General features: G+C 38.5%; 1 protein-coding gene across 2 annotated transcripts in view; it reads right to left on the reverse strand.

Moving 5' to 3' along the window:
• BASP1 (brain abundant membrane attached signal protein 1) overlaps positions 1-25,080 on the reverse strand; it is a 69,918-nt gene that overhangs the window by 2,892 nt on the left and 41,946 nt on the right. The window contains exons 1-2 of one of the 2 annotated variants that reach the window (XM_018558461.1): positions 22,549-22,553; positions 20,198-20,201 (exon numbers count right to left, since the gene is read on the reverse strand). The exons of the other annotated variant lie outside the window; for it this stretch is intronic. The gene's annotated coding sequence lies outside the window, so the exon portion shown is untranslated. Of the gene's footprint in view, positions 1-20,197; positions 20,202-22,548; positions 22,554-25,080 lie in introns of those variants that run through there. 2 annotated transcript variants of the gene reach the window in all.

Here is a 25,080-nt window from a genome sequence, read left to right on the forward strand (position 1 = left end):
ATATATATATATATCATACAGTAGCTATACAGAGATGCATCAAAAGTCATCTAAATAAATATGTAAAAGTGTCCTCATTCTGCCACACAAAAACACTAAAGTAATCTTCTACAAAATCTTGGGCTGACTGTCACATGCAATAAGCAACAAAGCACAATTTTTTAATGTCAAGTGACAGGTAGGTTCAAGCAATATAAACCTGATTTTACTACTTTAAGTGTTACTCTTGTGTAATAACCAAAATGTAACAAAACTAAGAAATAGATAGATAGATAGATAGATAGATAGATAGATAGATAGATAGATAGATATATCGATCGGTAGATAGATAGACATACATACATACAGATATATATCTATCTATATGTATATAGATATATACACACACACACACACACACACACACTTCACCATCAGTATATCTTAATTTTTAACAGTATCATCTCCCGGTAGAGCTTGAAATTATTATTGCAGTGTTTCAAGGAGGCCATACATTTTCCCTTATTAACGCAAACTCACTTGTGAAAGTTCAGATCATATAAAAAAATACCTTAACATATTGCTCACTGCCTAAAAAAAACAGATATGTGCACCTTTCTAATAATAGGGCTATAAAAATGTGTATTTGAAGAAAAAAAAAAAGTGTCCAAGTGGCCCTTTGTGCATGACAAATGACGCTAAAAACTTATATAGAAAAAACCCACCACACACAAAAACTAACCACATGGTTCATTCTGTATGCAAGATTCTATTAATAGAGATCCGTCCAATTTCTCTCCTCTAGGAACAGATTGTCTGGATAATTGTATCACAACACAGTGTACTTAAACTCTTTGGTGTCATTCATTTAGGTTTGTTCAATTCACCAAATGATGTAATGCTTGGAATCTTCACCAATTAAAGTCAGTGTTTGCAGAAATTATATTTTATCGTGTAACTCGTTATTTAACGTTTCAATCCTATCCCATCAATTTCAATCCCAGAATGCATCAGTCAAACATATTTTAAGACCTTAAATGTTAATTCTACGATTCAAGACGTAAAAATTATGCTTCAGTTGCTAAACACAAAAAAAGAAGAAGAAAGCGAACATGTAAAAATAACTCCCTATTGCTTTAGTTGGAAGTGTTAACAAGCATGCTAAATAACGATTGGGACTTTTATGGATACCATGTTTTCAAACGATTAATAAGGAGAGGTAAATTGACAACTACAGAGAGCAAAGAACATTTCTCTTTGTGAATTGACCCCTTGGCCTCTTATGTCACATATATCATATTGGCAATATCTCTTACAGCATGACAAAGCAGGGCATAGCAAAAGGTTCACATTAATGATTAACTCCACCAGCATCATATGCTTACCTTCCACACTGGCCGGCTTAGCTGCCAAAAGTGTATATTTTGTATAAACCAAAGTTCACAAAAAGGGTCCAAAAATAAAGTGCCAAGTCACTGCTATTCTTAGACCTCAATTATAGATTTTCTGCAGTTTAGCGTAGATAAAGGAATCTGTTGCACTTTTTCCATCGGACCATAGAAAATCTGCAGAAAATCTATAGTTGTATGGCCAGCTTTAAAGCTATAATTCAAGTTCCACCAGCATCCAAAGGGTCTGTTGTCATGTGCGGGCAGATGGCACGGGAAGCACTCAGAGACAGAGCCATGCAAGCACTAGTGGTGGCGAGTTACCTTAACTGAGAATTTTTTTTTTACCAAGAATAAGCATTGATCTTAATATTTTCAAGTCTTTTTTTTTTTTTTTGCACACCTACATTTGTAGTTTTAGATGGAACATTTTTCCACATTTAAGCACATTTTCAGGGCATTTCTTTGGACATTGGTTTAAGCACAGCTTATATTGTGTTTGTAACTCTTAGGTCTCATTTATAGTAGAACAATGGCCACCTATTGATAAAAAGTAAGTGTCCTGCAGCATTCCATTATAATTGCATCTCCATTTCAGTTTGCTCTTAGTCGTTCTGCAAAGTCCAGGGAATACCATTTGAGCCTGCCAGTGAAACCCACCAAATGCAGTTCCCTCTGATGGTGTAGCAACAAGGCTGCACTGCTCCTGAATTTGGAGCAGAGTTGCCACTCTTATGTAGGATGTGCCAGCTTGCACTACAGTGGGATGAAAAAAATGTTGTAGGGGCTATCACCATTGTCACTGCTGATTCACAGCACTGCCTCTGTTGATGAAACCCTCCCACTGCGAGCTGCAGTGTCAGAGGGGGAGCATGTGAGAAACAAAATGTAGGATATTTGCATCAGTCAAGGAAGGTAAAGGAGGTTTGGGGTTTACTTCATAAAGCTTGTACATCACATAGTAGTTGATTTTGGTACTTAAGACTGTAATACAAGTGTTTTTAGTTGTACTTGAACTGCACTTGACACTGAAATTTCTGCTGCAACGTCTTACAAAAAATACCAGTGTAATGTACGGCTGTTTGTGACAAATTGTAAAGAGCATTCTATTATAGAATTTTTACCCCCCCACCCCCCAGGAATGAACACCAAGTACTAGAACTTCATATCCAGTGCATACAATACAAATACATACATACATATATATATATATATACATTGTAACATGCAAACATAAAATGAATTACAATGTCATTAAAAGTATAAATGTATATTAAAAACACTCCAAGACAAAATAGCAGTTTCATCATTATTGTAGATGATCTGATTAGGTCTTGTTTTACCACACACATTTTCTAATGTTACATCGTCTCCCTGTAAAAATACACAAGGAGCTTTCTTTTTTGTCATCATGGTCCTTCTGCAGACTAACATAATGGCCTGTTAACCAGATAGCATATGGAGGAAGGATATCCGATAATTGCAAATACATCGTAAGAGACATGCACTGGATATAAAGTCCCATTACTTAGTGTTCAGTCTTAGGAATAATAAGGCATGCTGAAGCAGCAACAATAACTTAAATTCAGTGATGTCCCTTTCTCCAAGGCTCCATTCACATATAGCGTTTTCCTTGTGGGAGACCGCGGGGCAATGCAAATGCTAAAATCTTTCATCCGCACAGATTCCGCTCGTTTGTGCGGAATCAGTGACAAAAAATTGCGCTTGGACTATTTTGCGGGCCGCAAAAAGTCTTAACAATGCATATTAAAGTGCATTGTTTTTTCTCTTTAGAGCGGGCTGTGCATTTATTCGGCTGGCCAAATACACATGGACAACCGCTCCTGTGTGAATGGAGCCCAAGTATTGATTAGCAGTGTGTTGTATAATTTTTTTTGTTTATAGGAAGTGCATCATTAAATATTTCTAGTGCGGGGGTTGTTGTATTTAACAAAAAGAACCAGTTGCTTTGCCCTCTCTGCACATGCAAACACAGTGGTTGAAACAGATATACAGTATGCTGGTGAGGTTATGTTTTAGGGAGCATTACTTGCTTTCAATTTCATTATGAGGCTTTCTTGCACTGTATGAGCCAAGTCAGGTAGCAAATGGAATTTTTTTTTCCAGCATGTTGGAAAATCTCCCGGTCAGCTAGTTTTGATTCTTCACCGTCTAGTAGCAGGCGATCGATGCTCATCTTTATTCGACTATGATCATTGCAAGAAGATGGCGAGATGATTACTGCTGTAACAGGCCCAACAGAGCATAGATTTTTCCCTAGACCACAAGGAAAAGTGCGCTATACATTTATTACTGTAACATATAAAAGCATAGTGTCATTTCACAATTGCAAAGCGTTTGGTCATTTCCAAGCAAAGATCTTTACTCTAAAACGATAAACCATGATCCGTTACATACACACACACACACACGCTAAAATGTCTAGGACAGTGATGGCGAACCTTTTTGAACCCGAGTGCCCAAACTGCGATGGAAAATCAATGTATTTACCTCAAAGTGCCAGCCCTGAAAATAAGTTTAGTACTGTATTGCAGTTCCAAGCTAAACAAGTACCATTTATATTTAATTTAACAATTATATTCCAAGCTAAACAAGTACCAAATCCAGTTGTGATGCCCAAGCCTCGAAGTGAACAAAAAGCTTCCTTTTCCTTCCCTAAATTAACCAAATCCTCTTTCATTCATCCCCCATGCACCCCTCCTCCCAGACACTGCAGCCTACAGTGAGAGGATTCAGTGCTGTTAATCCAGAAAGAAGCGGACTAGGTGTGGCCAGGTTTCATTAGACTAACTACAAGCTTGTGAGTCAGCAGTGACAATGCTGATAACTACGCCCACTGAAACATTCTCATTGAAGTGTGGTGCCAGCAGACAAATTCTACATGAGAGTGGTGACTGCCCTAAATTCAGGAGCGGTGCAGTATTGTTGTCACATCATCACAAGGTTAGGTGGATATAACTGGCAGGCTCAACCGGTATTTGTGGGACTTTGCAGGAGACTTACAGAAAACCAAGTGCATCTGCATTTAAAAAGAAGTTCTGCAGCACAAGTTTTTTTTAATTGGAAGGACATAGTTCTACTCCAATTTATCATCCTTTTTAAAGTTTATTTAAAATGTATGTATAGTTTGTATCTTCATTGAATGTTTTTTCCTGCAATATGAAGCTGGGATTTAACAACTTTTTTTCCAGAAAATTGAATGAAGTGTAGATTAAGTGTAGTAATGAACACAGCAAAGAGTCATTCATATTATTGACCAGATCAGGTGATCTCCAGACTGCAAGGCCTTTCCATGTGATTCTGACCTTATGACCACCGATGCCAGTTAATGAGTAACTACTTTTGAATCAGCTACATTGTATGATTTAGAAAATCTGAAATGCACGTACTCCAGTTTTAAATGATTACTCCAATAATCAGAAGCACAGCGAGGCATGTGATTCATGTGATGGATTAGGCCAGAGAAGTTCAGCAAAGCACACAACTACTAGTTGGCATTATGAACACACAATCAGCATTTGTACAGGCAGCTGGCTACAAACATAGAGAAGCTTGGATTCTTGCAGAACCACTGAAAAGATCATAATCCCCATGACACATGATTGAATAATCTGCTCTGCTGGTAGAGGAATTACCATTAAAATACTGAATAGTGTTGCTGTAGCCTTACTTTGAACACACAGGTTGCACAGATATAAAATATTTTTGTATATTTTTATTTACATTAGTAATATGCATATTTTCCATTTACCTTAATCTGTTTTATTTAGGAAATCAATGCAAAGGGCAATAATGATGTTAAGGTACAGTAACCTATAGCAACCAGAATCCTTTTTACCTATTACCAAACCACAGTAAACTGAAATGTAATTGGCTGGCTGCATTTGTTGTACTAAATAAAATACATTTGAATGTGCACAAAATATTGTAATTAGAAATAAATATAGCGCAGTAATACTAGTACTTATGCACATGCTATCAGCAATGACCCCAACCATGACAGTTTAAGTCATTTATTCTAATCAAAGGCCTATTTAACCACTTCAAGACCAGGTGTTTAGACCCCCTTCCTGGCCAGGCCATTTTCAGTATTCAGCGCTGCGGTACTTTGACTGACATTTATTCCGTCATGCAACACTGTACTGAAATGAATTTTATACCATTTTTTGGGGACAGATAGAGCTTTATTTTGGTGGTATTTAAACCCAACTGGGGTTTTTATTTTTTACTATAAATTAGGAAAAATTACAGAAAATTTGGAATTGTTTTTTTTTTTACATTATGTTAGGAAATATTTATTATTACCCAGTTTTTTGGTAAAATATAAAAGATCAGGTCACGTTGGGTAAATAGACACCAAACATGTCAAGCTTTAAAATTGCGCGCACCCGCGAAATCGCAGAAAACTACCATACCCAAAATTGGCCATAGGCGACACTTTAAAAGCTTTTACCGCTCATCAGTTTAGTGTTATCACTGATTGATGGCCCTAGACGTATTGCTCTCACTGCCACGTTCGCTGTGATATGTAACATGTGCGGCGTAATGGGCGCATTCGTCTTTTTTACACGTATGCGCCCCCGACGCTTGTTTGCATGCGTGTATGTATGGGTGCGGACTTAAACATTTTTTTTGTTTTTTTATTCTTTTTTATGTGTAACTTTGAAAAAAAAAATTTGGGGGGGGGGAACTTAAATTTTTTTTCCTTTTTTTTTCCCACTAAACTTTATTGCTATCACATACGGGGCTAATAAAAAACCCCTATGTACATTTCGGCCGTTTCCCGCTTGCGCGTGCCCAGCGGCGAGGGAGCGTGTTAGATCTAGAGAGCTCCGAGCTGGCCGTTTTTTACTACGGCCGGCCCGGAGGTGGTTAAAATTTATGCAAACCCTAACAATAAACTGTGTCTGGAGTTGGGCTATAAAGCAAACTAGTGGCTAAATAAAAAGTGCAAAATCAACACCAGTTGGTTTCTTCACTTTCCGGTGGAGGATGATATTTGGCACACCCTCGGGATCGAAATCCTACAAAGCTGTGGCCAGTGCCCAAGTGATCATCCAGTCTGCATGGGGGAGGTAGAAGGTGTGTTGGAGGATATGCATATACGTATGAAAATAAATGACTTTAAAGAAATTTGCCATTTGCATAGCTCAGTCAAAAGGTTTTGGATGGCACAGGACTTCAAACATTTGCAACATGTGCTGACACCTTGGTTGTCCACTACCTGCTGCCAATGTAAGTTGGCAGGTTGGTCTTAATTGCACAGGTCATTGAACAGGAAGGCTGAGTGATTGTGGTGATATGCTACCACCTACAGAAGTAGGGTCTACAAATCTGTACATGTACTTCTGTAACAAAAATGCAGCACGGCAACTATGTAAAAATTTAATTGTTACATCAAAAAATACTTAAAAAGGTAAATAACTCAATACGTGCTCACTTAAAATTCTCCAAAAGTGAGGCAAAAGCAGCACATTTTACTGAAAATACTTCTTATTTACATTGACTATGTCATGATCATATTGTAAAAATCAAACTATTATCATCTCAAATACATCAGCCATCTTTAACCAGGGGAGAGAGAGAGAGACAAAGAGAGAGACAGAGACAGAGAGAGAGAGACAGACAGACAAAGAAAGAGAGAGAGACACCAAGAGAGACAAAGAGAAAGAGAGAGAGAGAGAGAGAGAGAGAGAGAGAGAGAGAGAGAGAGAGAGAAAGAAAAAAAGAGCGCTCTTCTGCTGTGTTTAGGTGTATAAAGTATAATATACAGTATATAATAAAAACACAAACTTCACCTTCAACCACTGCTCTGAAAGCCTTGATAGGGTAAATATTAGTTCAGCATGTTTATCCATTCCCTGAAATGAAGTTGTTTGTTTTGCTATTTCTCATTAAACTGCAGATACTAGCCTTATGCCAATCTATTGCTTTTTCTTCCTCAAGCATATTAACCGTAACAATATAAGCCATTGTTTTAGACCATGCCAGGAATGGGATGAAGGAGCTTAAAACTGCTGAACTAAAAAAAGAAAAAAAAAATGAAAACAAAAACCCCTTATAAAAAAATAAACTAGGTAAAGCATTTGGTGAAAAATTTTAAATTTGTTCATATGCAGTCATTACCAAAAAAATGATAGATAGGATAGATAGGATAGATAGGATAGATAGGATAGATAGGATAGATAGGATAGATAGGATAGATAGGGATCGTTTGGAACAAAAAGCTTTGCTGCAGGCTGAAACCTGCATATTTTATCCTAGTTTTCAATCTTTGCACTTTTCTTAATAGCAAAAAGTGTTTGATGGAACATGTAATTGCTCGTTTGTTATAGATTTCTAGGAAAAAAAACGATAATTCAAAAACTCCACTGGGTGTATAAATGATCATTAAAAAGTTGGGTGTTATATAGAGAGAGCTGCAAAGTATAAAAATCTTACTTTGCAGCATGCCTTCTCCTGCAGATAAAACCCAGCTTCCGGGGACTGAGGGGAGTGAGATATGCAATTTAAGTAGTAAAGTGCTCTGGTCACATTTCCCAAGAAAGAACTATATGTAACAACATCTACCTGGTACTTGTGATGAATACAAATTCCCAACAGATACAAGTGCTACAAGACAAAAAATGCAACAAGGAAGATCTGCATCTCCTAGAGAAGGCTGCATTTAGAATAGTGGAATTAGACTACTGCTGCTCTATGCAGTGATGTCTTCTTCAACCTATGTGCAAATACGTTTCTTTCTTAACTGCCAGTCTAGTACCAAGTACAGTTACATAGAGTGCACTGCAGGGGGCAGAAACATCTAACTGAAAAAAACTTGTAGGCTCTAGCTGGAAAGGGAGCTCACCTGTGCTCTCTAACTTTATGTAGTACATTATCACTACCAAGCATAATTAAGCACAGAGTTTTTGGGGGTTAATTCAACAGCGCTGAATTACAGGCAGGGCTAGGCTGAGGGGTAGGCAGAGGGGTAGGCAGAAGTGGTGATTGGGGAACTTCAGCAGGGGGCACAAAATGTAGCATGACCTGCTGAAGTAGTTCAAATGGGGCTCATGGGAGGGTGCACTTTAGCCTTTTCTCGTTATGTGCTAAAGGATCTTGTCCTGACACGGATCACAAAGACCTTGGGGTTTTACTGTTAGTTTATACAATCCATCCCTGTATCCCTATAAATCCTCTTAGATCCGAGGCCCAGGAACATGACCTTTTGAGAGTGCTAAGAGCCAAACGCTGATAAAGACCTAGAATTTTCCCACCCACAAACATTATGTTTTTGTTTTTAACATTTACAAATGTACTTTTCTTTATAATTTTTATTGCTTTTATCCTTTAAGGTTGTCCCTGCACTGGTCAAGCAAACACAGGTTCGGGCGGTAAGGCTGCATCTAAAAACACACACAGTCGATCTTAGCTATGGTCTTTTGGATGTCAAGAATTGAGGTGGCCCAAGATGCGCTTGAGGTGCTTACTTGCCCTGCTCTGCTGCATGTATTATGTCAGAGGGAATTCAGGGCAGTGGTGTTTTGGATACATAGGGTTTTTACATAGTTCTTTTTTTCAAATAAAGTAGTATGGTGTTTGGACAAAAAAAGGCAGCAATTCAAGAGGCTAACAGATCCAACTGCCTGTTGTAATCATAACCAAAAAAGTAGCTAAGGTGTTGACAAGGTTTTTGAACTGCTCAACACAATCCAAAGCTCAACTCTAGAAAAAAACTGTTCAACCCCCACTCCCAAATTCACCAAGATTTACAGCTATTTGCTACCTAAAGCACATTCAGTAAGGATTATATCTTCTTTAAGAGACCAGCACCAGCAAGTCCTACGCTAATCTGTCCCTTTGCGCTTTATCAACCACATTGCCTATGCTTTCACTATCACAACTAAGCACATTGTCAATATAGCCACTGGGATCCCAACCTTTTATAGTGCAGGGAACTTGCTTATCTGAATGTCCCCTTATTGGCCCTTCTAAACCATCTGATCAAAGTTCAAAAGCAAGAAAATGCAATATTTGTAGTTGGTGTGGTGGTGAAATCACACATTTGTTTGCAGTGTCTGCAAACCACAAACATTCCTATTTATTACAGGTCTTTATACAGTGCCCACAATTTATGCAGTGCTTTACATACTGCACATTTACATCAGTCCTGCCACCTAAGGTCCCTATTGCACACGTATACAGGGCCAATTTAGACAGGGGCCAATTAAACTTCCAGCTTGTCTTTGGAATGTGGGAGGAAACTGGAGTACCCAGAGAAAACCCACATAAGCACAGAAAGAACATGCAAACTCCTTGAAGATAGCGTCCTCACTGGGATTTGAACCACGGACCCCCAGGCAGAAGTGCTAAACACTAAGTCACTGTGCTTATGTCTGTGGGGTTATGTCTGCACACATTCAAATGCTGCCATTTGAATTGAAACAAACGCTAATTTATCATACAATTGACATAACTGGCACTTCCATTTTTCAGTTGACAATGTTCATCCTCTGCCATAAACTGCAGTTGTAGTATTGTCACTTGCTGTGCGGTTTCAGGCTGCCATGCAAATCACACACTATGCCTGCATGCCTGATAATAGGATGAGAAGAAATAAGTAGAATTCCAGAGCAGTAAATTATGTCACAAGAAGTTTTAAACTCAAAGGGGGTGATTTACTAACCTAAACACACGCACGCACCAGGTGAGTGTGATTTTTACACAGCAAAACGTATTTATCAACCAAAAAGTCTCTAAAAGCATATTTCCACTAATGCCATATATGGAAAAATCATGCACATGATGCATATATAATGCTGCTTCACAGCTTAGACAAAAATGGTTAGCTCATGCATTTACATTCCTGCATTCATCAACGCAAGCAACACAACATAGAGCTAATTTACACAACATCACCTTGCAATTCATGCTTGGCTTTGCACAACACACCTGCTGGGTGTGTACACACTACAAAAGGTGTTTAGATTCCACCCATAGATCATGCTGGGAGGGAACACTCTACAGAGGTGTATACTTGTTCGTGGCGTGTTTATAAGGTTAGTAAATCAACCCCAAAGTCTCACCACCCCCCGGCTCCAGTCAGGACAAGGTATTTTTACATTAATCAAAAAAAAAAAAGGGAACGAAGCAACCATTTTCATGTTGTGCCATTCGTTATTTGCAAATTTTTTTAAACGCTTATCTATTGAGTAAACATCTGCATAATAGAAGTGAAATAAGTGGGGTAGGACGACTCATTTTAAAACTAAACAAATGAGAGATGAGAACAAAACTGTGAAGTGTATTCTAGCTTATTGCTTGTTTTTTCAAGAGGTAGAAGAAATAAACGGGTAGGTAAATAAGCCGACTAAAATCACATGACATTGGACTGACCCTTTAAGCGTGCTGAAACAGACATATATTTATTTTTAGATAGGATAAATTAAATGTGACATTTGTGCACAATCAGAATTGTTAGCTGGCTGATAAGAAATGCAATCAAAACAAATCCTAGTCAGTAATTATGGAAAAATAAAATCCGTCTAGTTTAATCTGCAGCAGGATGTCAACGTATGCATGTATAGTTTTTATAAATTAAACCTTTACAAGCCACAATCCATGTAAACATGAGCGTAAAACATTTTCTGTTGTAAATTGCTACTAAAACAATGAGCGATTCATATAGTCTTGCGGTTTTGGCAATCTAACATTCTTGGCCAAGCTTCTACTGGACAAGCAAATTTAATTAGTAGTTTGGACGTATGAAAAGGCCATGGCACAGCCCCCAGGATTTAGCATCTGAGAGAATCAGAAACACACAGGTGAAGAGTTCACAGGTTCAATGGCCAGAATGTTGTTATCAGTAAAGACAGAAAATGGTGCATGTCATCTAATGTACATAGACTAAACAAGATAGTATGCATAAACATGCCAGAATTTGGAGTTATTGTTGGAGTTGATGTCCTTAACATGACTAAGGCTGCAAGGGGCCCTTAGCTGATATTAGTATCAGAGTAGCAGCTTAAGAGTTTGTGTACTTAAACATCAAAAGCAGAAGCAAGTCAAATACACCATGCTTTCTGCCACATTCAGGAAAAAAAAAAAGTGGAACTCCGTGTATCCCTAAAGTTTCGTCTTGCAGTGGGACTACCACTGAAATTAGTAGAGCATTTTAAACATTAAAAAGTTAAAGTTTAAAACAGCATAACAATTATGTAAAGCTGGTCACAGACTCCATCTTACTGCACTCAGGAACCAGATGTCATAGTAGGCAACCATACATGTTTAGGCTAGAAATTATTTGGGGGTAGGCTCATGGCATAAACCTCTGGCACTCGCTTTTCAGAGAAAAATTATGATCAAACAGGGCTTTCTAACCTATAAAAAAGGTTGCTGCTACCAACTACACAAATAAGACAAACACAATAATAAGCCACAATATATTTTTCCAAATGCCACAACTTAATTTTCCAACATTTCCTTGAAATAAAAACAAACATGTACAATCAAACACCAAAATCGTCCCAATCACAAACCATAAGGAAAAGAACATCCAGTTAGAGGATATGCCACAGATAAATACACGATCTAAGTAAGCAATTAGTAGTCTGAAAAATCCAAGCCATAAAAAGTATACAATTCATGTACTGTAGCTGAGGGGTGTATTTATAAACAATTTGCAGAGCCATTTGCCCAGCAAAATTGCATATAAGAATGCAAAATGCGAATGGAGCCAAAAATGAATGTTATACATTTTTTTCCAGGTCGAATGGAAAAAAATACTGCATTGTGGCCTCTAGATAAAGCTGAGAAGCAAAGAGAATAATGTATAATTGTAAATCAGCCATTCAGCTTTGGTTTAAAGCAGGGATGTCCAAACTCCGGCCCTCCAACTGTGGTGAAACTACAAATGCCATGAAGCATCTCTCCCCGGTAGTCATGTCTGTGGCTGTGAGAATCTTGCAAAGCCTCATGGGATTCGTAGTTCCACCACAGCTGGAGGGCTGCAGTTTGGACATACCTGGTTTAAAGTGACACTAAAGCCTATGGGTTTTTTTTCTACCCCTAATGCTGGTGTAAAGACTTACCTTATGTAATGCTTCTTGAAGTGCACATCTTCCTTCCAGATGTTTCAAGCCGTCCCTTCAACACTGGTCCCACTGTCCTATTCTCTGGTATCTCCTTCTTACAGGGTTCCACTGAGACACCCCTTGTGCATCCATTGCCTAGCATTGTCTAACAATGCAAGCCACTCCTCCTCCCCCCACCTGTAACATCAACTGCACATGCTCCACACGCTGCCCTACCCAGAAGTTCAGAAAAGTTGAGCTCTGCGACTAGGCTCGAGTGGCAAAGAAGAGGGGAGTATTATAATTCTTTGCCCACACTGTTGCATTCACATATATTGGGGAATACTACACTGCTTATGAGCAGTAAATCAAGCTATGCTCCATTTAAGGAGCCATTAGTTCTTGGCTCTAAGAATGCAGATAAGAGGTATTTGTGAAACAAACCGATATCTATCTAAAAACCTAATAAACACAATACAAAATAACTTCAAACCATTACAATTTGCCTTTAAAAGTGTAGGTCCATCCAGCCGAATTGGGATAACCCCCCTTTCATATTTAGTATTTGTTCCCACTTACAGATCATAAAAAAATAAAAATTGCGGCTTACATTTTTAAGTGCTTTATACTTGATTAAAAATCCCATCTAGCCTCCCCCTATGTAATGTTAAGGAGGGGGCTGTGGGAAGTCATGTTTACTATAATTAATCCTGTCTGTACTGTGCTGGCAGATCTAAATTATCAGTTGTAAACTAGATTTGAACACCATTGTGTAACAACTAGAAAATTGATTGCACCACTACCCTATCAAAAATATTGACAACGTTATGCTCTCACACACAGCCATACATACTGACAGACCCCTACACACACCTGATGAATAATGAATATGTTCCTCGTGGAGACTTTGTTCCTGTTGTAACTATGCAGTACAGCCAGCCAGTTTAATTAGAACCAGCAACCAGCCTAGAACATATTCAATATTCTTTAGGTGTGTGTGTGGGGGCCCATCAGTATGTATGGGTGTGTGTGAGAGTGACAACGTTGTCAATATTTTTAATAGGGTTTATCGGGTAGGGGTGCAATCAAGTTTGTAATTGTGATGCAAAAAAGGTAGCTTTCGGTAGCTTCTTGAGCTTGTGTATTCTATATACACAGGCGATTTGCTGGTTCTTATATTGACCGGGGCTCGATTATGTAGGTGATATAGTAAATTATTATATGCAATGAATGTGTGAAGCAGATCCTCTGGGGAATCTAAAATACTTATTATAGATTTGAACACCGTCTGTCTTAAAGGGATGAAGCCTTCGAGGAAGCTCAATCTGACACTATTGTTTCACTTTCAAACTGTTCAGAGTAGCTTATAATCTGCACAAAGGCCTTCCCCAAAGAAACAGAGGTTAAGCAATATTTTTGTAAAAAATGATTGTTGGTATGTTGTGTGAATATGAACACATAACAAACGTAGTGGGGCCTTCTCAAACTTTGACTGCAGAATGGGAACTATACTTTAATGCCCCCTTCACACCTGTCAATTTTAGTGCAGTTGAATGGATGTTAAACTGCATAAAAATGCATAATAATGAGATGTATGCCACTATAGTACTTTTCTCATCCATGCATTTACTTCGTCAAATTGCAGCACCATTTACTGCACTCCATTGTAAAAAACACAACTGTAAGGGAAAACAGTCCACTCTAAAGGTTGGTACACACTAGTACATTTCAATACACAAATTTTTACATGCATTTTGCATACATTTTCCAGTAAAACAGTTAAACTCTTGTTAAAGGGACAAACAGTCCCTTTGACTTCATCAGGAAGAATTTTTACATATGTTAGAGATTTTGAAATATTCATTAGGAGTGGACATTCTGCAAAAATATTAGAGAGAATACCATACTATAAGAGGTCTCGAAGCGCCTACGCTGACAGCTAAGGATCTGCAGGTATTTCTTGCACTTGATAACACCCGAGTCCACCTGAATTCCACCGTAGGAAAACATGAACAAGATTGCAGTTAGTGAGAGGCTATGATAAAAGAAAAAACAATATTTGCCAAGCAAAAGGGATGTAGGTCACGGTAACAAGCACCAAAAACATATTCCCACTAGAAAGTATGGTTGGGGTTTCCTTGATGCCCTAGAGCAAGTTATTTTTATTTTACATTTATTACTTTGTCTGTTTAAAACATGTATTCAGATAAGATGTGGCAATGTAATATGTTGCTGTGCTTAATAAAAAAAAAAGGTTTGCAGACCAAGATTATTTTAACATTAAACTTTGATTTACAATGTTTTTCACTCATTAAAACCAGCATTAACTATACATTTATAATCCTGTATTTACTTTATTATGTTTGTTTAACCATTCTTTGTGTATATTGTTATTATAGGGAAGTCACTGTACAACAGAAACCACTAAGGCATTGTCTGTTTTCACTTGTTACCTGTGGGAAGCACATAAAGCAACTCGTTATATTTGCAAACATCAATAGGAGTGTAAACACACACACCACCATCACAAACTAATAAAATGAATAGATTTTTAGAGTGTTTTCTCATTGTTTCTACAGAATAAGCTCAATAATTTGGTATAGCTATTTGGATCTACAGAACCAGAGGTGCTGATGGCTTGATTAACAATGTTAAAGGAATCTGAAGAACAACCAAAATACATCTTTGCATGCGAGTCATATGAAGAAGTAAAAAGAATTAGGTTTTATGCACCTACTGTAAAACTAGATACAAAAACCAAACAAAACTAATCAAACAATAAAAGTATTTATATGAGAACTGGCAGCAAGCACACTGTACAAACTCAAACTAAATAATGGAAAGAAAAAGTAGACTCTGTGTGGAAAAGGCATGGGAAAGGGCAACGTGGCATTGCTAGAGATATGCTATGGCTGTGCTCCGAGAGATAAAGCAAAATTAGTTTCTGAAAACGTTAATGCCTTAATTGCCCAAAAGGCTTGTAAGTCTGTGCAACTAATCTTGTGATTTACACAACTCTACCACACTAAAACAGTCAGGGAGGTGACACACTTATTTCCTGGTCTAGCAATGCAGTTTTTAATGTTTACCGCCCTACTTAAGTCTGTTCACTGGACAATGGATCAACATCAGTACTGCTGTCAAATTAGCATGGAGGTGTACCAGGAAAGAGTAGTGTAACCTTCTAGATTACGCAGTGTATAAATCACAAAAAGCAGAAGATAAAATAATAAACATGTTTGTTTTTCAGCAGTGTTTAGTTGTTTATCTGGAGTTCCAAATGCCATCATATATTGCAGCTATAATGCTGGTTACTTGTGGCACGAATCTTGGTATCTGGCTAAAGTAATGTAGGAGATAGAATTACAGGAGGTTCCAGTCATAATTACCTGCAACTCCTCATGCTTATCTCCAAATTAGCAAATATACTGCAATCCTTACATTGCTATATCATATGAGGATATCATACATACAGTATACACCCTTATTATTATTATTAGGAAGTAGGCTCAATTAGTTGCCACCTGTCTGGGATCGACTCGGACAGTCTGGGTTTAGAAGACAGTCTGCGGATTACATAGCCCACCTGACAGCCCGCACAGCCCACCTGAGAGCCTAGAGACATCAGGCTGCCACCCCAGAGCAACAGAGTATGTAGCTTTATATAATTTTGTATTGATGTATTATGTATTGCTGAGATTTGTAGTTCTCTATAGCTGGTTTCCTTACTCCCTCCCCTGGCTGTCTCTCCTTGCTCTCTCTCCTATATTCTCTACACAAAAAATAGCCGAGTGCGGCGCAAGAGTGTTCAGGTTTCACTTGAAGAAAAGGTGGCAACCCAGCACAAATAGTGCAGGCCGAGAGTCATAAAAGCAATTATTTACCCTGTGCTGCCTTTAGTCTTCTCTGAATGTCAGTCTACTAAAGCCACTGTATTATTGCTATTGACAGACTGTTACATATGTAATTTTTGTTCATAGTTACACTTAAAGCAGCCTCTCTCAACCAGGGTATCTTGGAACCTGAAAGGTTCCTTCTAAAGTTGCTAGAGGTTCCTTGAGCAGTGACCACTAGTAAATTGATCTCATACTACACTGACCACCAAGGCTAGGGAGTAGGTCTATAATTACCACTAATGTTGGGGACACCACAATTTTTGCTGCCTGCATTTCCCTTCTCCTTTTATTATGTATTTACTTTTGAGATAATTACTGCAAATGTTGCTGTATAGTGCAGGAGTGTATAAAATGCCTATGTCAAATATGCTAGGTATGCCATATTTATTCTTAAATTTAAAATGTTCTCAAAGTTAGTGATCACACTAATGTACCACAAACTATTGGTCAATGTATTTTTAGCAGAGGTCTCCTGAGACCAAATTAAATATTTGAAGGGTTCCTCTGGGCTAAAAAGGTTGAAAGTGGCTGATTTAAAGCATGGTAACCCTTTAAAAGTCACTTTGTCTTACCAATTTTTCTGGGAGATTGTAACACTAATACCTAGGATTATCATTCATGCGCCAGAGTCCAAGTTTTCACAGGATAATGAAAAATAAATGGTGGTCACACAATGTTTAGTGTCATGGGTTTATTAAAAAAATAAGGTATGCAATATAATCTGATATGAAATTTCAAAAAACAGGAAAAGAACACAAACAGGAAAAGAACACAGGAAACAGGTAATTATCATCCAATATATTCCTGTGTCAAAAGCGATTTAATGAAAAACTACAGTTTTACTAAATTTGATAAAGTTCTGCATAAATCCATTTGTGATGTACTGTATTTAACATTTACCTTCTGCCCTAATTTAACAGGCTTTATTTTCTATAACTAAACTGAAAAAGTCACATGTCTCTTAATTGTAACCATGACATTAGAATTCCTTTATAGAAATAAATGTATCCAATTATCTGTAGCCTAGTTATGTAGATTTGCTTACTGCCTCCCGTTAGATGTTTGCAAGGAGCAAAAAATTAAAAATGACATACAATACGGTGTTCTCAATCTAAAAAAAAAAAAAGAAAAACCCCTGCAATTCGTATGTTTGGGAATTCCTCTCCTGCATCACAATTAGCCCCCATTTACACCTGAGTGTTTTAGGCAGTGTCCCGAAGAGTGACAACACTCAACATGAAGAATCCCATTCATTTCAATGGTGGCCGTTCGCACCTATGCTTGTACCTCGAAAAAAGTACATGAGCTCTTCTTTGGAAGAATTATGCTTTTTTGCCATAGACTTCAAATGGGCGGCCCTAAAAAAATGCGTGTAACACATTTTTCACCGCAACATTCATCCCCACCTAATAAACTAGCCTAGTAACTACAGCAGCTTACCGTTTCCAAAAACAAAAAAACGAAAACACTGAAGCCTATAAAAACAGGCAAAAAAAAATAAAAAACATGCATCAAAACCCCAATAGGCTCACACAAGTGTGAATGTGGGCTTAGGGGTTCTCAACAAATTAAATTACAGACAAAAGGCACTTTTGGGTGGACATGTACACTATAGCAAGACCTGAATTAAATATTACCATGCAAATGCTTCCTGTTTGCATTTTAATCTTTACCTTTCATGATTACTCAGCAGGTACATTAAAAGAAAAACTCCAGGCATATAAAACATTAACCCTTGCAGTGGGTATACCCCCACACTGCAAGGGTTCAAGCGCTCATTTTCATCTAAGGTCTAAAATAACAAAAAGATACAGTATACTCACCAAAACCTTAGACCTGCCTGGCTGCTGGATCGGTACTCACAGCTTCTCCCCCCTCCACCCCAATGGTCTAAACACCAGTCATCATGTCCAGTATAGTGTATTAGACATGAGGACGCCGAGCAACAGCCCCTCACTGGAGCGGAGGTGGAGAGAGGCTGGAGGAACAGGGTCCTAGCAGCCGAGATTCGGGTGAGTATATCTTTATTTTAGACCTTAGAGAAATATGAGCACTTAACCCTTGCAGTGGGACTCACAATGCTAGGGTTAGGTTTTCTTCTGCCTGGAGTTTTCTTTAACTTTCATGATTGGCCAGAAGGTACATTTACAGCTTAACCTCTTGCCGTCCGCCCGTAGTAAAAAAACGGACGGACGGCACTGCAGCCGTCCGACGGCAATTTTTTTCTGCTCGCGCGCGCCCCCTAGCGGGCACGCACGGGCAGAAAAGACCCGCTAAATGCACAAACCCGTTACCGGGTGTTTCACATATAGGCGATCGGCGGGTCCATAATCGCCGCGAACGTCGCAGTGAGAGCAATCATTTTAGGGCCATCAATCACTGATAACACTAAACTGATGAGCGGTAACAGCTTTTAAAGCGTCGCCTAGGGCCAATTTTGGGTATTATCGTTTTTTGAGGTTTCGCGCGCGCACGCAATTTTAAGGCTTGACATGTTTAGTGTCTTTTTACCCGACGTGACCCCATCTTTTATATTTTACCAAAAAATTGGGTAATAATAAATGTTTTATCATTTAATATAGGGGAAACTGTTTTTTTTTTTAAATTTCGGTAATTTTTCCTTAATATAGTAAAAAAATAAAACCCCCAGTGGTGAATAAATACCACCAAAAGAAAGCTCTATCTGTCCCCAAAAAAGGGTATAAAATTCATTTCAGTACAGCGCTGCATGACGGAATAAATGTCAGTTAAAGTACCGCAGCGCTGAATACTGAAAAATGGCCTGGATGGGAAGGAGGTTTAACACCGCGGATGTCAACTGGTTAAAAAAAAAATAGAGTTTGGGGAAAAATTTAAACAAGTTAGAAAATGGTAGGGAGTATTTCACTGTACTTCTTTGGTTATTTGTGTGAAAAATCATGCTAACACAACAGGGTTACATGCATAAACAGATGTGCACTTCCACTATGTGATGTGGATTTGTAAACCTGAAGATCAGCCTGGTCTAAAGCAGCATGGTCTACAGCCTTCCGGTTTTGTGTTTAGTTGCTACTGGTCAACACTGGAAGGTGCTGTTGGGAGGCAGCCTACTTGTGCAGAATAATGCAGAGTGGGCCTCCAGTCTCCCTGACCTCATGATATCAGAGCTATTCTATTACGGAGAACTGCCCACCCCTGGAAAAGATCACTGTATAAGAAAAAGCAAAACATACAGTGGAGGATGGGAGGGGGCATGGTAAGGGGCTTTAAAGAAAACCAATCATGGAAAAACAAGGAGGCTAACATTGCGGATATCAGTTACACTGCTATCATATTGACACTCTTTTTCTAAATTTGACACTGGACAAGTATATAGATAAAAGATTCTGACTTTTGTGGGGATTTGCATATTTGTTCAGAGAGGGCACTGAAGCCAATGATCAGCACAACAGCCAGACAAATAGCATTATTAAAAGAAGGTCAGCAAAAGGTCAGCTCTCACAACAGCTTTACTTTGAAAGATGATTGATTTTTCAAATGTAGATTTTGACATGCATTATAAAATACACTTCCCCATCTTGACCCCTACTCAAAACGGTTAATTTCTTTTATCCAAAACTTCTCATCAGAATTTCTTATAAAAAGCTTTGTTTGCTGTGCACTAGAATATGTATCTCCCTGCAAAATATTTATAGTTTGGAATCAGAAAATCTAATGAACTAATTCTTAAGTTCAGTAGCACATTGTGTGAGTTTTTCATAAGGGCGAACATGTACAGGTGACACTATAAATTACAGATAGTAGCTCTTATAGCACATTTCCCAAAGTACAAAATTGCAGCCCATCTGGCAAGACATGCTTGGTTTAGGAGCTCTCGAACCTTGCTACTTTCCAGAAAACCATTTGGAACTCATTAAATGACTTGAACTGTGTCTGGAAATGGATGCATCCAACCTATTTGGCAGCTAGCAAAATCAAAGATGCCAAACTAGTTCATCTTTTCTTGTGACAGACAAATATCGCCTCACTGAGTTTCCACAATGCATTATCAGTAGGATCTGGCACAGTAACAATCTGTAGACATTGAAAGGCTAAAGTTAACCTTTCATGTACTCTTATGAGGAAGGGGTACCGTGGTTTCCAGAATACCATTTTGTATTAGAGTCCCAACATGCATTTCTTATGCTCTTTCCAAAAGGTTCTTGTAGATATATAGGCTAAACTTTTTTTTTCTTTGCTTTGGATAGTGTGGGAAGGGTTTGAACCCGTTAAATATGACTACTATCTGGAGCTCCATTAGAGGCCTGGTGCCTAACCTGTGGCCCTTTGGCACTTACTATGCAGCACTCTGAGCCCCTGCAGATAGTATATATAGTGTTCTATCTCAAGCCAGTAAAGAAAAGAAAATATTGTTTAGAATATCTACTTAGGTTTTTCTGTGTTCATCCTCTTTTTTGTTTTGTTTTTTCCCCCTCTCTGATATTTTATAATTGATGTTGGTGTGAGAAATAGCGTGTAGCACAACTAAGTCTCATCTAACATATCTTCAGTCTAACTGTCTCTCGAAGCATGTGACCAGGCCCTAACTTCTTCTGTGGAATGTTCAAAGTCTCTGACCCTCTCCTGTAGCAGGTATGTTTTCTTGGACTATCTCTTGAAGCATGCCTGTAGTCTTTGACTCATTTTTGCTGCACATCTGCAGTCCCTGACAACTTTCTGTAGCATTATATTCACTGAATTTTATCTGCTGCATTTAGGGGCAGCCCTTGAGGCTCCCTATTTAAATTAAGTTGTACACCACTGCATTACAAAAGGTGGACAATTCTGTTTCAAGGACAAGGTTTTACCAGACCAGAAGTAAAAAGCTGCAACAGGGATGCAGACAATAAAGAAATGTCACGGGTCTTAGCATTCCGCTACTTAAAATGTACCCAACTACCCTACCATGGATCTGCTTCAGTGGTTAGTGTGGTCACGAAACAAGAAGCCCTGTATTGTCAAGGGGACTGGCATGATCATCTGGTATTTAGACTTTGTTGTAGTGCATGCATAAATAAAAGCCTGCATTAAAATCAACTGGAGGGAAAGAGGAATGCAGTGCCAACATTTTTGACGAGGGCCTATTTAGATCTCTGTGGTGCATTAGCATGTGCACATTAATTAGCATTACCTTGTGTTGTGTTAAGGCAGCCCATTCAAAAATGGTGAATGTACCATTCTGTCAATGCACCACACTGCAAGTTAGTATGTTGCAGAACAACCACATCCATTGGCAAGGTGTGTTGGAGTGCCGTTCAGAAATAAATGGCATCACATCACACCAATGTATGTTACATATGTGGCCGGGTTCTACACCAACTGAATAAGCTTTATACATGACATTTTGGAGAAGATAGATTATGTGACAACCATTGACAGAAGCAATGGCAGCTGTCAAAACAGCATTATAGTGACTGTTTCTAAATTAATTATATGGTAACCACAAGTGTCAGTTCAACAAAAATATAGTTGGTCATATGCGGAACATAACATGAGATGTGTATTCACTAAATGTCAATTTCTGACCATCGATTCCTATGCTTACATTCTGTGCACCCACTATACACAAAGTTTGCAGTGAACTCAATTATACCCAGGCAGAACTGATCTTGTCCAATCACTGTGGGCAATGTGAGCTAGGCAGTGTAGACGTCCCCTGCTGTTGCTGACCTCCTTCTAAAAATGCTAGTTACCCTCTGGATGCAATACCTATTGATTAGCTTGCCCCAAAAACTGTCCAAATCAGAAGAGTCAGATTAGAAGTCTTTATTTGCATTACTTGTTCAGGGTCAGTGGCTCTAAGTATTCAAGCAAAAGGATGTGCATGACAGCAAGGCAACCATTTGCAGAAGTCCAAAAAAGAAGGTAGCAGCTTCAATGTTTTTCTCAGAAAGGTCTCCTTTAGTTGGCAACATCTCTGTGCCTCTGTTTCCCAGCGTGCACACCGACTGTAGCAATACAAGGGAGACACCAGCCACCAGACTACACCAATAAGATGAACAGAATTTGGATAAAGTAAGATTTTAATAAAGAACTGCCTAGTACATTACATTTCGGTATACAATACTTTTTTTTTATACTATTTTTTTTTTTAAACACTTCTCTGCCCGTCTTACCCCGTAGACCTATTTGCTATGACAAAAAGGGATTAGTTCTATTGACCATCACTGAAATAAGCTTGTTCATTGTAACCTGAGTCCCATAAAGTTTAATCTCTAGGTGTGTCTATGCAAACAGCACATAAACACTCTTTATCCCCACCTAGATTTGATAGCATTCTGAAACCTAAATACACAGGCAGGCAATGACAAATTAAAATTATCATTGCAAATAGTTACCCTGGCATATTCAAAAATGCACTGGGCAATGCAAACAGAGACAAGCCATTCTCATCTCTTTCCAGTTACTACTGGCACAATGAAACGGCATTTGCTGCACAAACAGGATTTGAAGCATATCAGCCTTTCAAGTATCTTGCTGTGAATTTCCACAAATGATGCCAAGGTAGAAGCCAAGGGCTATAAGATACATGTACAATTACACTTTTGTACTAGGCAGAGCTTTTGTTTTGTGGATTTTTTTGCTTACAAGGGAAAAAGGGAAGATTAAAGAATGGCACTATAAACCAATATTTCACCAAAGTCAATTGTTGAGTTGATTTGAAACAATGTTTTTCACCAAAACAAAAATATAAAATAGCGGTCATATACAGAATATTGAAATGACTTTCAATGGTCATGGTAGATGTTATTTTAGTCAGAAATTCTTAAATGGGATTCAGAATAGATGCCCCATTCATTCACAGATCAGGCCATTTGCAAATAGAACAGACAAAGATGAATGTTTAGCAAGCTTCCAGTTTATACAGGAAACAATTAAATCGGTTTTCTGTTCACTATATGGAATAAAATGTAGTGAATCGGCCTGTTGGGTATTCAGGTAAGCTTAGAACGGGCAGGGGAGTCGGATATACTACACATGTGCCAGCTATTGACAGGACGACATTAAGACTTGTGTATAGACAGTTAGAAAGCGAGTTTCTTCAAGTTAAGGCTCTATTGTCATTTTAGTATCCATCACTCCTTGCCTCCAGAGCGATTCTCAACCTGCCTTTTGCTATGCAATGGGGTGAGCTGTACGCCACACCTTCATATCTCCCCTGGTTTACTATTGGTCCATTGTTTTGATGATCAGACTCCCTGACCAATGTTGAGAAAAGGGTGGAGAGAGGGGATGGGACCGAACTAAACGCTATTTGATAGCACTTCCCAGACATTGCAGCTCCCATTGAGCTCCCCAAGCTATCCATCCTTTGACCATATGTACAGACACCTGCTGATGACTACTATGCATGTGACAAACATAGAAATTTGAGGAAATTACATTATGTTTGAGAATATGACTGTACAATTAACTCACATGAGCAAGAAAACCTCTACTGCTTAGAAATTATTTAGAAACTAAGAAATTGAGGAAATTGCTAATTGCCTGGCTGTTTAAAGCTTCAACAATCCCTGAAACACTGACCTGGGACAATTATTCAGATCAAGTTTTTTTTTTATATTTTAATACTTTTACTTGTCATTGACTTAGCCTATTAAAAGGAAGATTGTCTGCACTACAAGGTAACTGGCATTTTTAGAAAGAGGTTAGTATTTGCAGTTTACATGTTTCCCTAAGGCTGGGTTCACAATGCTGCCATGAATCAACACATGCACTTTAATGCATGTTACATTAAAGCAGCCATTTCTGCTGGTGTACTGCATAGTAGGGCATTTCTGCACTGCAATCCACATCCATCAGAAAGGTGCGTTGGGGTGCCAATCAGAATGAATGGACTACTTGCACCAATGCAAGTGACGGGCATTGCCACACCTTATCACAATGCAACAGTGTGGACCCACACTTCGACAGGTTTTCTTTTTACCCTTGGAAAAGTAAAAAGCATCAATACAATAAAAATGTACAGAGCAGACATTTTACCTTCTATCACTCAAATTCCAGGAAGAGTAAATATGCCAGACAGGGAAACTGGAGGTTATGTGCATGTTTACAGGCAGTGAACGCAACCTCAATTACGAAAAGTTTTGTAATCAGCCTTACTGTACAGTATGTGTTTGTATATATTTTAAGATTTGTTTCATCTATTTAATGATCAATTGAGAAACTGAGCACCACCGATGAATAAAGCATACAGCCCTGTAATGTCAAGCAGCATCCACTGGCAGTAAAATACTTACTGAGTGATTTATGGGATGGCACCATATGATCATAGCATGCCAACTTTCCACATGTCAGTTTGTTAAAATTATCTGAAGACTCCTTAGCAGAAAAGATATTAAAGTGCAATCTAGGATGGGGGTATATATCATATTTACATTAAAACAGAACAAAAAGAAAAACCACACAAGCTGGAGACAACCAATGAGATGGGTTCTGTTTTGTACAATCAAAACATGGATTTAGGGTACAGTTATTGACTATGTTACTCACATGTCATCTGACACATTAAAAGGAGAACTATTGGGTAAGTGAATTACACTCATCCTCATAGTTAGAGCCAACGTGTGACATTGAAACTGTCACACGTCGGCGAAAAACATACCACCGTTCGCTCATTCCCAATCATCTCCCTGCAGAGAGTGGTGACTGTCAATCACTGCTCCCTGCAGGGACTCTTCTCCCCCCCCCCCCCCCCCCCCCCACCCCCACCCCCCACAGGCA

The sequence above is a fragment of the Nanorana parkeri genome, unplaced genomic scaffold, assembly GCF_000935625.1.
Source record: "Nanorana parkeri isolate BGI_ZX_2015 unplaced genomic scaffold, ASM93562v1 scaffold340, whole genome shotgun sequence".
In the NCBI taxonomy this organism is placed as follows: Eukaryota; Metazoa; Chordata; class Amphibia; order Anura; family Dicroglossidae; genus Nanorana; species Nanorana parkeri.